At 27.1% G+C, this 17,280-nt stretch overlaps 1 protein-coding gene and 1 non-coding gene across 2 annotated transcripts in view; one reads left to right on the forward strand and one right to left on the reverse strand.

Annotated features, from left to right (window-relative positions):
• Positions 1-17,280, reverse strand: part of LOC129981029 (uncharacterized) — a 272,688-nt gene that overhangs the window by 88,114 nt on the left and 167,294 nt on the right. The window lies entirely within an intron of this gene.
• Positions 501-572, forward strand: Trnaa-ugc (transfer RNA alanine (anticodon UGC)). The gene has a single exon. It is a non-coding gene; the product is annotated as a tRNA-Ala (tRNA).

Consider the following 17,280-nt stretch of genomic DNA (forward strand, 5'->3'; position numbering starts at 1 on the left):
GCATAGGTCCTTCTATCAAAACATGGCCTTGCTAAATATAAATGATATTTATTTCATCCAATAGATCTAAAATAATTTAGCTATTTCCTTCTATTTTATTTAAAATATAATCGTAATTTTTTTTTAATTTGTAACATTTTAGTAATGTTTATTCTGAATAAATTAAGCCGTTTTTAGTATGCATTTAAAATAAAAAAATCCAATGGAATAGAAAAATATTAGTATTTTTTTTTTTCTTTCTATGACAATTATTATAAAAAAATGTTTCAAATACACGAAATTCTATTTTTTTTTTTTTTATTTTCCTGTCGGCACATACTCGGAACTGCATTCAACAATTCCAATTAAGATTTTCAGGTCAAAGAATAAGGCATGCAATCAGTAATCACGCAACTTTAGACACCTGTTTATGAAGTAGGTCATGAATATTAATGCGTTTTGCCATATATTCGCCCTTTAGAGACATCCGTTTCTATGCTGATTAATAACGAAACCCTGAAGGGGGTGTAGCTCAGTGGTAGAGCGTTCGCTTTGCATGTGAAAGGCCCGGGGTTCGATCCCCCGCACCTCCAAAAAGCATTTATTTTTTATAGACAATTTCTCTTCCCCATACTACCATTTCGTGTTTTCTACAACCCATGCTAACCTAAGGTGAAGTACAAGAAAAAATAACCATAGAGATATTATAAAAATAATTCTGAAATGAATTTAATTAGTTTAAAAATAAATTTAATACCTTAATGGTTAATTAGTTTGGAATTAAAGTAATTGCATTCTATGCAATCAATCACTACATTTCAATAAAAAATAATGTAATAAATTTAAAAATAATGTAATTTTTAAAATAAACAATATAGTTGCAAAATTTTAGGCATTAGACATTATAGTTGCAGAATTGTATGCAAAATAATAATTATTTCTAAAATTTGAAAAAAAAAATCTTTTTATTTTATATCAAGGAAGCAAAAATAATTTTAAAACACACATGGTAAAATTTAATTTTTTTGAGTATTTTATTCAAACTTTATTAATATGTCAGCAAAATATGTGGTAAATATCCTGAATAAAATACATAAGTCCATTTCTCCTACAATAAGTTATTTAGACGAAAGATAAGTAAAAATAATAATTTATCTCTGTGTATAAAAAAAAAACAAACTGGAATTTGTTCTTTTTTAGTGAGATTCAATAAACTGGACTCTAAGAAATCCTACAAATAGGTATTTGGAACTGCATTTTTCTGAATTTACTTAACTTTTATGGAATGTTTTAGGAAATGATATTGAATTTTATCATTATAATACAATACGGAAATTTATCCTATTTTAATCTCTGAATTTACACATGTTTTGAAATCCTCCCACAAGGAATATCAGATAGATTAATTTTACAAGCCCTCTGGCTTGATATGAACAAAGTAAAACTTAAAATATAATTCGATAGCCGAATATATTCTAAATCAATATATTAACAAGTATTCTGCACTTTAAGGTAATGTAAACGTAATTTTATTAAAAGTTTCCAACATTATCGTCTAAAAAATTCGAATTGCAAAAGAAAAGACATCAATCTACTTCTATCTTAAATGAAATATTGTTGAAATTTCATTTTGTTTTCTAATTATGAATTAAAAATAATCTCAAATCGGTGTTATTTCTGTTATTTCTTAGTCTTAATATTTCTTAATCTTAATTACATAGAGTTTTTAGTTTAGGCGTCCAAATAATGGTGCCGTAAATAGACAGGAACATATGGAGCAGCCTAGTACTTTGCAAAATTTTTTTAGAAACAGGAAAACAAATCGAAAAATGAAATTTTAGAAAAACAAACGGTGAGGACATGATTGGATAATACTAATTGAAATCAGCTAATAATGTCATATTTAAAGAAATAAAAATGATTCATTGAAAAGATAAATTCATCATTCGAGTGGATTTTAAATGGTTATTTATTTATAAAGATGCTCGCGAGTGTGTGTGTGTGTGTGTTGTGTGTGTGTGTGTGTGTGTGTGTGTGTGTGTGTGTGTGTGTGTGTGTGTGTGTGTGTGTGTGTGTGTGTGTGTGTGTGTGTGTGTGTGTGTGTGTGTGTGTGTGTGTGTAACGTAATACAGCAGGTAATACCGTTTGACTTAGAGCCTCCTTAACTTGGCACATATCTATTTTGTAATATCTAAATGTGCACCTCGCATTGGTCTTTTTTTTTTCGAAATTTTAAATTATTGAAAAATTAAACAAAATTTTTGCTTTTTTGAAATGAAAATAAAATTTAACTACTTTAAATTAAAATTAATTCAAATGAAATAAAAATAAATTTTAACCTACACGTACATATATATATATATATTATATATATATATATATATATATATATATATATATATATATATATATATATATATATATATATATATATATATATAATTATGCAGATGCGTAGCCGAAAAGAAAAAACTTTTGAAATTAACTTCAATTTATTTCATATAGAGTCATAATTTGTACACAGAAGAGGCGATGATATATAGACGGCTGTTTACATCGCGTCACAGAAATTTTTCCCTTCAGTGATTTTACAATAAGATTCTGATAGAGATTTCTTTAACACTTGCCGATTTAGGAAGGGAATCATAGATATTTTTGAACAGTATATGTGAATTCTAGGGATTTTTATCGCTTTGTTCCTGGCGTGGGAACCACGGAATCAGCAGTTTTATTAAGAACGTGTTAGAATCAATTAAATAAAAAATAGTAGTAATTGGATCTGGAAATAAAGGGTTTTAGAATAAAGATAACATGAGATAAATTAAAATTAAAATTCCTAAATTAACTAGAATTTAAATTAGAACAAGAGATATAATTACATATATATATTGGATTAAGAACTCTTGCATTATATCAACAAATTAAAAGAAGCTTTACAGATAAATTATGTTCTGCTTTTCTCTTTACGCTATTCTAACAAATCTAACTGCAGTCTGGCCATCACCATGATTTTCGACGCTAGTTTTCAAAAACGCTCGAGGCACGGAACAGTTCAGTCCTCATGTTGTGCTATTTTATCCATACTGCTTTAAGCCTGGCCGCCAAAGCCAGGAATTAGCTACCATAGCGCCCGCTGAGGGCAAAAAAGGGCCCGAAAGTGCTAGAGGAGAGGAGAGCGTTGGATGCTTGCCACAGAAACCAACTCCCCGAACGCTTATTTCCGAACCCTGGCAATACGAAAACGCCGGAACGTTTCTTTGAACAAAACGGAGAAAATTAATTAAAGCGCGCGTTCGCAGAAAGAACGAAGGAATAAAAGAAAAAAAAAAAGATAACTGAACGAGTGAAGGAGGAATAATTTTTATAGTAACTCATCTGTGTGCTTGATTCCTTGAGACTAATTGCATACGCTTTTTGGCCACTTTTTATTTATTGTTTTAGATCCAAATTTTTTTCCCTCACCACGATGTGACATCAGCAATAACTTATAAGCAAAAAAGTAACGCAATTAGTTTAATGCTGAAGGTTTAGGGAATATAAAGAACTGCGTTCGAATGAATGTGAGAATGCTGACCATATTCATCTTCGCGCCATTTTTTTTCCCCTTGCTGTTTTGATAAGTTAAAAATCGTTTGCGCAAAATACCAATTCATTCCATAATTAAAATGTTTTAGGAGGGTGAATGTCTTACTGATAAATAATTGAGAGAATAAAAAGAAATTATTCATTAACCACACTCATAATCGAGTGGACATGATTTTTTTAATCCTGATAAAAGGTTTTTCTTTCGACATTAACTAGACAAGAACCATTAATTAACACTAATGTATTACGAAAGCGGAAAACCAGCGAGCAGATTCTCTATGAATACTAAAGCGGGTAAGAGACGGAAAAAAAATGGAAGTTTTCCAATTTTATACTAAATTCTAATATCGAACATCTGGATTACAAACAATCAATAGATCGCTTCTTATGTGGTTTTTTTAATGCAACTAACAACTTCAAAAGTCACTCAAATATATATATAAAATGATAGATTTTAATAAATAAAACAATAAAAAAATTAAACATTATTTATAGTGATATTAATATCTAAATTTAATTGGATTCAATTTTTTCAAAAAAATGCTTTAAGAATCGTGGGTTTTTTGTTTGTTTCGAAAACAATTATAAAATGAGTTTTCAGAATGTTAGAAAAATAACATTTACAAAATAAGAGGTTAACTAATTTTTTCTAAAACCTGCTACTCTTAGCAACCAGCTGGTTTGTCCGGAACATTTGCTTTCCTAATATTCATATGGAATCAATTTATTTGCAAGTTTACATTGTTATTCAATAACACTGAAAAAACCTGAATTTAATAGAATCAAATCAGTTACAAATTACTTCATATGCAAGCAAAAAAATGTATATACCACAAATAGAAGAGAAAAATAATCATATTTTCGAACCATGCTCAAAGAAAGTAATTCTTTATCTTAATTTTTAACACGCGCAAAAGCATGCGATTAAAAGCTTTTATGGAACGATGCAATTAGCTTGAGTTTCATCATAATAATAAAAACATTGATATAAATACTTTATCAAATTAAATTTGAAAAAATTATTGGAATTAAAAAAAGTTGTATGAAAATGAGGAACATTATTATTAAAAGCATATTTTTTTTTTATTTTTAAGATAGTTGTAAAAAAATAATTTCTGTGAGCTGCAAAATATTAAAAGCTATAAAACCTCAAAAAACTTCAAAATTTTTAATTGATATTTGGACTTTGAGAAGTTAACAATGACACACCTATTGTCTTGAAGAGCACATGTACCAAATCTCATCATGATCAGACAAAAACTAGAATATTATAAAAGACATGCTACCAAATTTCATCATGATCAGACGAAAATAGAATATTATAAAAGATATGCTACCAAATCTCATCATGATCAGACGAAAATAGAATATTATAAAAGATAGGCTACCAAATTTCATCATGATCAAACAAAAACTAGAATATTATAAAAGACATGCGAACAAATATTGATCTTTGTATATACGGATTTAATGATCCACTTTAAAAGGCAGATAGTAGTAAATATTTAAGAACGAACTAAGTTTAATTACTGTAAATACAGACAGAATGAAATTAATTACATTATTCTCGATATTCAAGATTTTTCATACTGCCGTCCTTTGTTTACTTCTCTAAGGTATTCAAGCATCTTTTGGAGAATGCAATACACTCCTGCATTAATATACCAGTTTTCTTCATTTGCTCGGGAGTAATTCTGCAAGCAGTAAAAGATGGATATCAGGCCTGTATTGCATAGCCCTCTGTCTTTAGTCTGCTATCTACAGCAGCTTTATTTCTTATCTTAGACTGAAAGAACCGCCTAAATCAGGAATGAAGATCTTCTTTCTATTATTTGAGAGTATGCTACATTCTCCCTGTAAATTGGCTATTAAAAATCCTATCATCTGGTCCATATAAATTAGTCTTTCTTGACGAAGAATAGAATTCATTCTATTGAATGCTTTTGCTCATGGCTGAGTAGATAGCGATATAAGGGTTGCCCTTTGAATTTTTTTTTAAGTTTATATTCCTGCAGTAAAAAAATCGAGACTTTCGGGTCAGTTACATAACATTCGTGACAAATTTGTCTTTTCGAAATCTTGTAAAGTAGCCTTTCACAAGACAATGGAAATTTTTGGAAATGTTGGTATATTTCATGTCTTTCTAAATGTTTCCAAGATTTGATATCGAAATGATTTTATGAACTCTTGCTTGATTCTCCCCAACTCCTCATCAAATTTCTAGAATTATAGAAAAATGCCCTCTAAAATTCATATACATCGCTGCTGAAATTTTACTGAGCGTTGCATTTCGATAAGTAGACATCTTTGTATAATTTACTTAACGCATTAGTTTCCAAATGCAAATTTTTGTTTCTAAATATGAAATTAAAGATATGTGCAATTCTTGTATTTAATTTTCGAAATACCATTTATGAAGCGGTCAAAATACGCATGCATGTTAGAAATTTCGATAATACAACAAAATAGCTGTCATTGAAAATCATATGTATCTCTCTATTATATAAAAAGATTCTCATATAAAAATTACGTTTTATTCGGCTTGTGATTGGTAGGTAACCAATCTCCTGACTCACAATATTTGAGTTTGTTTTGCCAGTATTGATTGAAATATTTAATAAAAATTACTATTGAGTCGTAGTAAGTATTTATAACGCACTTGATGGTGAAATGGGAACATAAAAAGTGCCGCTTTAATTAACACTAAATTAATAGCAAATGAGTTTAAAACAATATTATGAGTTAATTCTACTTTTAGACACATTCATTGTGACAACATTAATGATGAGTTTTAAGGTTCATCTACTTTTTCGAATGACGGAAATCTTTCATTTCTCGGCTAGTAATTGTCTGAATTCCTAAACAATAAACGTATTAACCTTGCATTGTTTTTTTAAAATAGTAATGAGGCCTCCAGCGATATCAGACGAAAAAAAATGCGAAGGAAGACCGAAAGAGAGTCAACCAATTTGAAAAGAAAAATTGTTCGTGAAGCTGCTGCGTTGTTGGCAAAACATGAAAAATTGAATCAATAGTTATGATTCGAGGACAACATCGGACTTGACAAGGGAAAGTCAACAAGGACCGAAGCATCTTAGTATATTCATATATAAATAATTCTTTAACTCTTGGGATTTTTTCTTTTATCAAAACAAATGCTAGAATAAAAAAACAATCTCATTTATAAAAAATGGCGTGTGTTAACTTGATTCTTCTTTTTAGTTCTGTTACACATATCATGTAGTTAAAGTACATTCCGTAAATTCTGCTTTATATATATTTTTCCTTCAAAAATATCAAACTTAGTTAAAGACTTTTATCAATATAAGAAGCAGAAAAATTTTTTATTTTAAATATTTCTTATTTTTTTAATTTTTAGTTCCCCCAGACTAATATATAAACTCTTATCTATCTATGAACGTTTTTAATTTTTCTCAAACGTGTCCGTCAATCTTCAGAACTCTAAGTTCTAAACAAAATTTTAGGCATCTAGCAGAAGAGGACGAGAATAAATTATTTATTAGAATTTTCCATCTTTAGAAAAAGTCAAACAAAATACGTGTTTTTTATTAACAGTTTGATACAAAGCACAGAAAACTAATTATTAGAACTTTAAAGAAATAAATTAATCCACATTTAAGTCGCTTGCAATATTTCTTTTAACCAAGAATAATCGATGACGTAATCTTGTTTACTGAAATAAACAAAACAAAAATCTCAAATAACATTTCATATGACGTAAAAGCTGCTACGATGAATCAAAAAAGTGTTTTAAAACTAGAAATGCATTACAAAATACAACGGATTAAACAAGAAAATTTTACGATGTCTTTTCAATGGAAGTTATCTCTAATATTTATATTAGAGCAAAAACATCAGTTTTAAAAATGCTGATGATAAAGTCTCAAATATTATTTTAAAAATTAAATAAAATAAATTAAATAATATATATGTTTATCCGAATCATATTCTGTTGTTAAGAATATTCATGAAAAATTCACTTCAAAAAAAGAATTAATTCACGTGGAAAACATCACTGGGCGTTTCATTTAACATCTAATTACTCTTTTACCAATTAATTTATATCACCTAATTATTTAACGTTGTGCTGGGATACTATGTCCTCTCCAGTAGAACGGGTAGATATTTTCAAAAATAAATTATCATAGAGCATTTAATATTGTAAATATAAATTATATCACTTAATGCGATTTCGTGGTGAATTACAAAATTCTGTTTTAGAAGCTCATTTAATACTTGTTACATGACTCCATTTATAATTTTACAGATTTTTGTACAAAAAAACACATTCTGATATCAAAGTTTTTTTTTTCCTTTGAAAATTCTGATCCCTTTTTTATTTATTTGATAGAATTTTCCTTGCGAAAATGGTTATTAATATTTTAATAACTAGCCATTTTATTTGAAAAAAATATTTACTCTGATTAAATAACAATATGCGAACTGTCCAGTTTCAGACAAAGCAAGAAACATAAGCTAATCACGGAATAAAACTGAACTTATATCCGATAGCAAGTTCCAGCAACGGAGGGCCTATAAATAGAAAGAGTGGTCAGAAAGTTCCTGGCCCTTTTCTTAATCGTCAGTCTCGCCCATCGTGGATCGTAAAACGAAATCAAACTTCCGAAGAAATCAGCTACTTTGGCATTGTTGCCACTCAATAAATCATTCCTAAGGAATAAATACTGCTTGAGATCAACCAAACATTTGATTATCAGATGATAAATGCTAGAGCTAAACTAAATTATTCCGATGCATTATTTCAAGAGAAATTTTTTCAATTTCAGAAAAATGGCCATATTAAAGTTTTAAAAATATTGATTAAAAAATTGATATTAAAATGAACAGAAACTATAGAATCATTTCCTTTTAATTAATTTTTCTCTATAAATATTGTATATAAAGATAGAGATACGAAATTTATTTGTATTTTCTTTTATGCAAATCAACAGTTTTTGTTCGATTTAGATCAAATTTGCCAGACGTGCTCTTTAAGACAAGAAGAAGATCATTATCAAATTTTTAAAGAGTCCAAAAGTTAATTAAAAATTAAGTATTTTGGATAGCATCTTCAAAAATATTATCCCAAAAAATGTTTTTTAATTATGTTAAAACAAAAAACAAATTGCCTTTTTTATAATAGAAAATTCATTTTAATACAATTTTTTCATTCTTCATTCAAAATATTGACTTCTACCAGTATTAGAATCAAGATACGAAATTGTATTTTTTGGACATAGATTTTGAAGTTAAATTTTCACTTTTGATTTTATTTCGTGACATACAGACTTTTTCTCACAATAATTTATATGATACTGATTCCAAAAATTCATATTTTTCAGACTCAAATAACAATGGGAAATTTCAAATAAATGCCTTTCATATTAACATTAGGAAGAAAACTCAATATTCTTGATCGTCAAAGGCGGCTAATTTTTTTTTTCTTTATAAAATTCAGCATTCAGTTACATTTAATTTTAATTCAAAATCTAATTACAAATTTATGAAAAATTTTCTACTGTAAAGTTAAAAGTCTAAAGTTACTTAAAAGAAATTGCATCATAAGTTTCATTGCCATCTTTTGGAGCAGTAAGAACGAAGAAGTTCGATAGTAAATTTTTTTCAAAGACATTTAGTGCTAACATTATCTTTGTTGTTTCAAGTTTAGAGAAATATAAACGTTTCTTAAAACATCTAATCTTAAAAGACATATTATCAGAAATTAAAAAGTTAAAAGGTTTTTACAATGAAATCAAGAAAACAAGATGTCTGCCATTAATATTCTAAATTTCAGACTATTTCTTTTCTTTTTTTTTTTTCAAATCATTTTCCTCGGGGCACTCGTTTGGTTTTCAAATAAAGTAATCACCATCATATTAATATTCTAGATTTATTTTTGTGAACAAAATTAATGGTCCATATCAATGAACAAATTGTGGCCACAGTTATTCAAGTTCTTGCTTCAATACAATTTTATTAATGAAAACGGGGACAGAAATAATATTAAAAGCAATAACATTCGAGTCCGAAAAGATTGCCAAATCTGAAAGAATATTCTTAACCTTTTATTCAATTCACATTATTAAAATTTCTTTTCTTAGTTTAATATGTTTTTGGCAATGCAGTTATTGCTTTCAGTTTCCAAATATCGAAACTTAATTGCTCGAAAAGAAACAATAATACTTCAACTTAATTAAATAAAATAGAATAAAAAATTGTAAAGTAAACAATAGTTTCGTATCTTTTATTTCCAAAAGCTTTTAGTTTAAAATATTTGCCGTTTTCATTTGCTTCATTATATTCAAAAAGTTTCATGATTTCATTTTACTTCTTAATAAATTTATGTATAGAAGTTTCGGATAAATTTAAAACATCGGAACATTTAGTAGGAAAATAAAAAGGAAATATATATTTAGTGAATTAAAATAATAAAATAATTAAGTTTAAGGCACGTATCCAAATTGTATATTGGTTTCACGCACTACAATTGAAGAACTATTAACATTTCTATCACAATTTCTTATTGAACTTTAAATAGCAGTTAATCGATACAAACGCAATAAATTATTTAAAAATTATTATAGTTTGCACGGCTTAATAAATTTAGAGTATGACACAATATATGTTTTGAAGAATTTCAATGCAGCAAAAAAATTACCGAAAATAAAATGTAAATAAATTTCGAACCTCTTTTCAAAAGAAATTAATATAATAATATTTTTGTCTTGCTTCCTCTGTTTTGATTTCATCAGTTGCTGTGAGCAGTTAGTAATGCATCATGCAAGTTAAAGAAAAAAATATAAGTCTAAAAATATTATCAGTATACATAATCCTCCGCAAATGTCTGTAACGCTAAACGAAATTAAAAATATATCCGCTTTTTTTTTTTTTTTTTTTTTGACGGAGTCATTATGATGTGAAATCCCAACTTTAGTTTTAGTGTCTAGTAACTGAGACATATTTTTTGAATGCTTAAATTCACTGATTTTTCAAATTTTAAATACAGCTAAGCATGAATAAATATTAGTAATGGGATTGTAAACTTCACATCACATTTTTTATGTTGCATTGTAGCAAAGATTATAAAGTTGAGGTCTGCCCTTTTTATTATTTTATTTTTTAATTGTTTATTATTATCTGAGTGTTCGTAAACGTTATGAACAGAGAGAATCCCACTGCAAGTAAACAAAACTTTTAATGTTATTATATGTTTACATTTAAATACTTCAAATAAGAATTTCTTTAATTTCTTAAACGCTTCGCCATTGTTCATGGAATTTTCTACTACAACATTCGTTTGTTAATCTGCTACAATAATATCGGAAATATTCTTAAAAGAAAAACAATCCTTATTAACGGGTGTATATTCTAGGCCAGTCTGGAAACTGGCAATTTTGCTTTAGAATTATTGTTCAAAGAGAGCAATACTTTTACAGGATAACACATATAAGTGGGAATTACATCAAGCGATATACATAATAATAAAAAATAAAAAAAAACATAGTTCTAAGGGCTATATAGTATAGGCCGTAGGTCTTATTGTTCCCAAAATTGTTACGTAGTCAATTCTTGAATGATAGTTGTTTTCTGAAATAGCGGTTTTCTAAAATTAGAATTATCTTTTTAATCACAATTTAAACAAATTTCAATATTTTTCTTAACAATTTCGGTGAATGATACTATTCAAAAACTATTTTTACTCCGTCAAAAAATTTAATAACTCAGCTTTACAGAGATAAAAAAAAATTCATTTGTACATTTTTTTTCTTTCTAATATTTATAATTAAAAAAATATTTTTTAGATTTTAAATATCTATAGATTAAAAGTGCTTGACTTTATTTTACAGCGTTAGTTTTCATTGCGTTGTCACTGCATTATATTCATACACGTTGAGATGGTATGAAATATAATTTGAGTGTGCGTGCGGGTGCTTTTATGCACGCGTGTGTACACTTTTTGACTACTGTATAATTAAGAAATAATATTTATAATATAAATTTTAGAAATGAAATGAACGTACTTATTACCCTACATGAATCGGAGACTATATTAGTGAGAAATGGATTATCATATGTGTAAAATCCGAAAAAGAAATTAAAATACCATACGATTACTTTACAATCAAAATATGCTAAAAATCGGAAAATACAAGAAATATTTATGTGTGGCAATTTCTACCGTCGCAAATTTTTTTTGAAATTTTCCTAACCGCCTCTCATAATAAAACAAATATTTTCTCGGTATGTCCTTATTCTTTACATTTTGAAATGTTCATATTAAAAAAAAAAATAATATCAATTAAATGTAATTTGAAAAATATAGTCTGCTTTATAAAACTGTTAATTATTGATTTTACGAAATTTTATTGCTCTTTAGCGATGATTCATTTGGAATTATGACACAAATATATATGTTTATTTGTTTGTGTAATAAAGTATAAACATCGATGATTAAAAAAATAATAGCGTATTCTAATAAATTATTATGAAAATTGGAAAAAACCAAATAAAATTTGATGCCATTTATCGAGTTTTATTTTTTTATAGAATTTCTTGACTCTTAAATCAGAAGACTTAAGTCCAAAATTCGAAATAAATATCTAAATTCGAAATAAATAAATATCTATGCGATTCGAAATAAATAAACAAATTCAAAAAAAAATTAAAAACCTTTACCATAATTATTATGCAGGTGGGTTCCCCCCTCCCCCGTGTGTGCATTTTTCCGTTGGCAACTCAGTGTCGAAAAGTGTAATTGTTCCTGCTGCCATCTATCGGGGAATCTAATAAATATATTTTTCTGCAATAAAGTTATTCTTCCATCTTCATTTACATTTTCTCACGTTTTCAAATTTAAAAAGTCAACTTAATTACTAAAAAAAAAGAGAAACGGCATTTTTATTATCCATCAACAGAATATTTAAAAGTTTAAAAAGTAATAATTTTATAAGTGATTTATTCAGCGGAAACATGTCGAATTTTCATAATTAAATACATTTAAATATTAAGATTGTAGAACACATTTTTAATGAAGACCAAGAATGTATTTTTTATATCACTGTGATCAATTTTATGTTTCTGTTCAATTCAAATAACCAATGATTTTCAAATAACCAATGATGTTCTCGTTTAGTTAGAAACAAACAATGCTTATATACTATTTATAAAATTGAGAAAAATGAATTAAAAACAATTTTTAAAAAAACCCGAATTGCTCCAGATTTTAACAATTTCAAAAATTATTTTTTATAGCTCCATATTTCTTAATTCATTGCAAAGTCTGTATTACATATTTTAAATCTTTAAAAAAATCGCTATGCTCTCAGCATTCCATTTTCTGTTAGAAGATGCTTATTTTTACTTCGTTTAATCCATTTTAATACAAATGCCTAACAATTTTGAAGCAAAATCTTCATGATAATACAAAGTGTTTCAAATATCAAATACCATTGCAAACATAACGTACAATATTTTGTGTTAATAAAGTTGCCACATTAATAATTATTTAAATAATATCTACATTTCAAAAAAAAGGAAAAAAAATTTCACAAGTTAATGAACTATATTCATAATTCTTTTTCAGTAACTTAAATAACTTTTCAGAAAAAAAAAACTGCTTAATATTAAATAATTAAATTATCGTTTTCATTTCATTTGAAAATTTGAATCATATTTTTGAATTTCGTTTCAGCTCGTATTTATATTGACTTTACCTCAATAATATCTCAGCTCAATAAATGATTCAGTGAAGTTGAAATTTTTATATTCAGTCTTAAAACGGAATGCACAGGTGAGACAGCAGCTCTTTATTCTTCGCAACCTTTTCCATCGTCATTTAAAGATAAGTTATCACAAAAATCTTAAGATATTTCGTAACATTCTCCTACTCTTCAAACTTTATTAGAACATTTCTTATCTTTCTTATGTAACAGAATCTATAAACTTAGAGAAGAAAAATTTATTATCACATTAGGTTCATACATAATTCTTTAATGACATTCGTTACTAATTTATAAATTAAACTTTAAATAAATTTTTGCAACTGTCACACATAAAAATAAAGAACTTTTTGTCGGGACTTTTTCTTAGGTTTCATCTTCAATTATTACAAATTTCATTTTAGTTCGAAATTTTCATAAGGTAAAAATTATAACATTTTTTTAACTCTTAAATTTTTCAACGTTCGTTCATTTCTCATTGGAAGCATGCATTTGAATTTTTTAAGAAATAATTTTTTAATATTTTGTATTTAATAATCTGTTTTAAACTCGGATTTCTTCTTTGTTCACTAGATGTCAGCAAGAGATTATGGTTTTACAAATAGTGGAAACAAATGTAGAAATATAGTTACTTTAGTGGAAACAAATGTAGAAATTACCTTAAATTTCTAAAATTCGCTAAATTTAAGATTAGAAGAAGAATATTTATTTGAAAAAATAACATATGGACTTATTATGGTACTTTTCAATTCAAATTGCAGTTTTCAATTTTTTATATAAAACACGCGGTAGAAAAGTTAATAAATGAAAGTAAGTTCTAAAATCAAACACCGATAATTGCCATATTCCGTCAGATGGCAATTTGAAAACATATACTTTTCAGTTAATATATTATATCTCAAAATTTATATGATATTTATTTGAAAAATTAATTAAAATATTATTATAATATAATTTCTTATATTAAAATATAATTTCTGAATTATTTATGTTAAAATAAAGAAGTTTAAGTATTTTTTAATTGTTATTTTTCATTCAGTTTAATTCTTTGTATTGATTTATTTAAAAGCAAAAAACAAATTGTTATCTTTCATTGGTTTCACAAATTTCTGGAAAATAATAAATGCTACTTCTTTTTCATTACATTTATTATCAGCTACAAATCTTATACTCATTTTTGAAACCAATTTAATAATTTTCAAAACGAAACATATAATGAAATATTAACTTTATGGACTAAGCATCACCCAAGCATCGAATTGTCGTTTTTCGTAAATTATAAGCTAAAATTAAATATTTCATAAACTTCATAATTTAATACTAAAATGATGTGAAATCCATAAATAATCGAAATATTTAATGGACTTTTGAATAAATTGATTCAACAAAATATTTCTCAAAAAGAAAGTGGCATCTAAATTGATAGTAAACAATTCAGTAAAAGGTTTTTAATTAATCCACTGAAATTTTCATCGGAAAAGCAATTCTCATTTGTAGCATTAGCTTGCCTTTAGTATATTTTTAATAAGTATCAGACGATAATTTTGTTCAGCCGCCTGACCAATTTTTGCTTCGAAATTTAATAAAGGTAAATATTTTCAAAGCTTATCTTTTTAAATACAAAATGTAGCTTGAAATGCTGTGTTCATAAAGAGTTCCAAGATGAAGAACTTGCAAATTTTTGCGAAGCATAATTGATCCTTTTTCCATAATAATCCTCAATTATACTTAGATATTGTTCCAGTCCATTCTTTTTTAATTCAAAGCAGATCACTTTTTGTTTTTTGTAGTTACTGATCCTGATAAAGTATTCTGCCATTTAGAGCACTCTGTTCAGTAAATCCTTATATTTAATTCTTGCCATAAAGCTCACATAGTAAATGGACAGTACAAAAAATTTAACTCATGAAATATATTAAAACATATGTGTGTGTGTGTGTGTGTGTGTGTGTGTGTGTGTGTGTGTGTGTGTGTGTGTGTGTGTGTGTGTGTGTGTGTGTGTGTGTGTGTGTGTGTGTGTGTGTGTGTGTGTGTTTCCAATTTAAAACTAATACATTTTATATGTTTGACGACCATCTATCGGTCCACCATATAAATTATATAATTTTAAGCAAGTCAACCAACTTTGGTATATTATATTTATAACAATAAAAGCAAGAGTTGTTATCATAAATTATGCACAATAAGCATAGAGCATTCTAATTGATCATTTACATTTGAAAAGTGGTGAAGTTAATTGCTGAAATCGGTTCAGCTGTTAAAGCTGGGAATCAGTTTAAAGTTTTATTTTGCGATATCTTTCGAAAATAGAGGGTAGAGGCCAGGTGACTATTCATGTTCTATATATATGGACCAGGAGATTTCATATGATATAAAAATTGGGAAAAGTGGAACAACGTTTGATTCTCCTCTCACCCCTTCTTATTGAGAATGTACAACTTGGAAATTTCTAGCGAAATTGGTCGGTGTTGGAAAATAGATAACTTTTAATAACTCATTTAGAAAAAAATAATTTTTTTTTTTTTTTTTTTTTTTTTGAAAATGGACTATACATTGACCAGCGGTTGTGGCTAGGGAACTGATTCTGCGGTTTTGCCAATTATTTTATATAGAGAGAGAGAGAAAGAGATATATATATATATATATAGATATAGATATAGATATATAGATATAGATAGATAGATAGATTTACTGAAACTGAACAAAGTCACAGAAACAGAATATATTAAGAAAATTCATTTATGCTTTAAAATAAGAATATTTTTGACTTATAAGAATATTTTGGCTATACACCTCAACTTCATTTTTTCAAAAATTCTGATAACCTAAGTAGCTTTAGATAGATATTAGATAAATTCCGAATAGCAAATTGTCGCAGTTCTAATGAAGATTCTTCGTAATGGGGGTTTGACAAAATACTCATAAAATATTATTACAAAAAGCAGTTGTTGTAATAATTATCTTAGCGTGATATTGTCTATAGGTTGGCGCGTTATCTACAAACTGCATCATACAACATGAATAAAGAAAAAAAAATTATGTAACACGCTTTACAGAGCAGACCACTAGAGCTAGAACCAACAAACTTGGTAAGTAGTAACTTCAACAATAGCAAACGCACTCTAAGAAAGGAGTTTAGAAAATTTTAATTATATTTCAAAATAATCAAAATCATAAAATCTTCAATTATATTTCAATCATTTTGAATATATTTTAATTAAATACTCGAATCCTTAATGTTTTTTTTTTCAAAAACGTCGTAGCATATTATTGTTCAAAGTGCACGTTTTATTCTATTTTAATATTCAAAAAATAAACTTCTCTGGAAAGCCAGTTTTATTATAAAATTTTTAAGTCCATTTCAGAACATAACTTCTCATTGTTTTATTGTCTATATCTATACGAGCGCTTTTTAAAAGAATGAGTTAAATAATACTGCTTTTCTGAAAATAAATCACGAAAGTTATATTTGAAAGGTTTGACAACGACCTTGATAATTAGTATCTCACCTCTGGTCAGTATTTAAAAATTCATCTTTAAAGTTTTGAAAGTATGTTGAGTTTTATACCAAACACACAGCATTTTAGGGAAGCTATGTGCATTATTTTAGTTTTTAAAAAAAACTGGAGAGAGAGCATATCGGTTGTTGTTGGGCATTTATGATGAGCCTACCCTATCGAATATAGTTTGAAAAAGGCGGTTCAGGAAATTTAATGACGCGATTACGATTTATATGATAAAGAAATAGGATAAACCACCAAAAATACAAGACCTAGATTTGGAAGCATTACTTGATGATACAAACAACAGTTTATCAGATTGAACGAAAGACACACAAAGTTGTTTTCCAAAACGACAATGTTCTCTCTCATGTTTCTAAACCAGTAAAAGAATTTTTTAAATCACTTCGTTGGGAAGTGTTGTTCCACCCATTGTATTCACTAGATATTGCTCCTTCAGACTACTAGTTTCGCTC

This window comes from Argiope bruennichi, chromosome 8 (genome assembly GCF_947563725.1).
Source record: "Argiope bruennichi chromosome 8, qqArgBrue1.1, whole genome shotgun sequence".
Taxonomy (NCBI): Eukaryota; Metazoa; Arthropoda; class Arachnida; order Araneae; family Araneidae; genus Argiope; species Argiope bruennichi.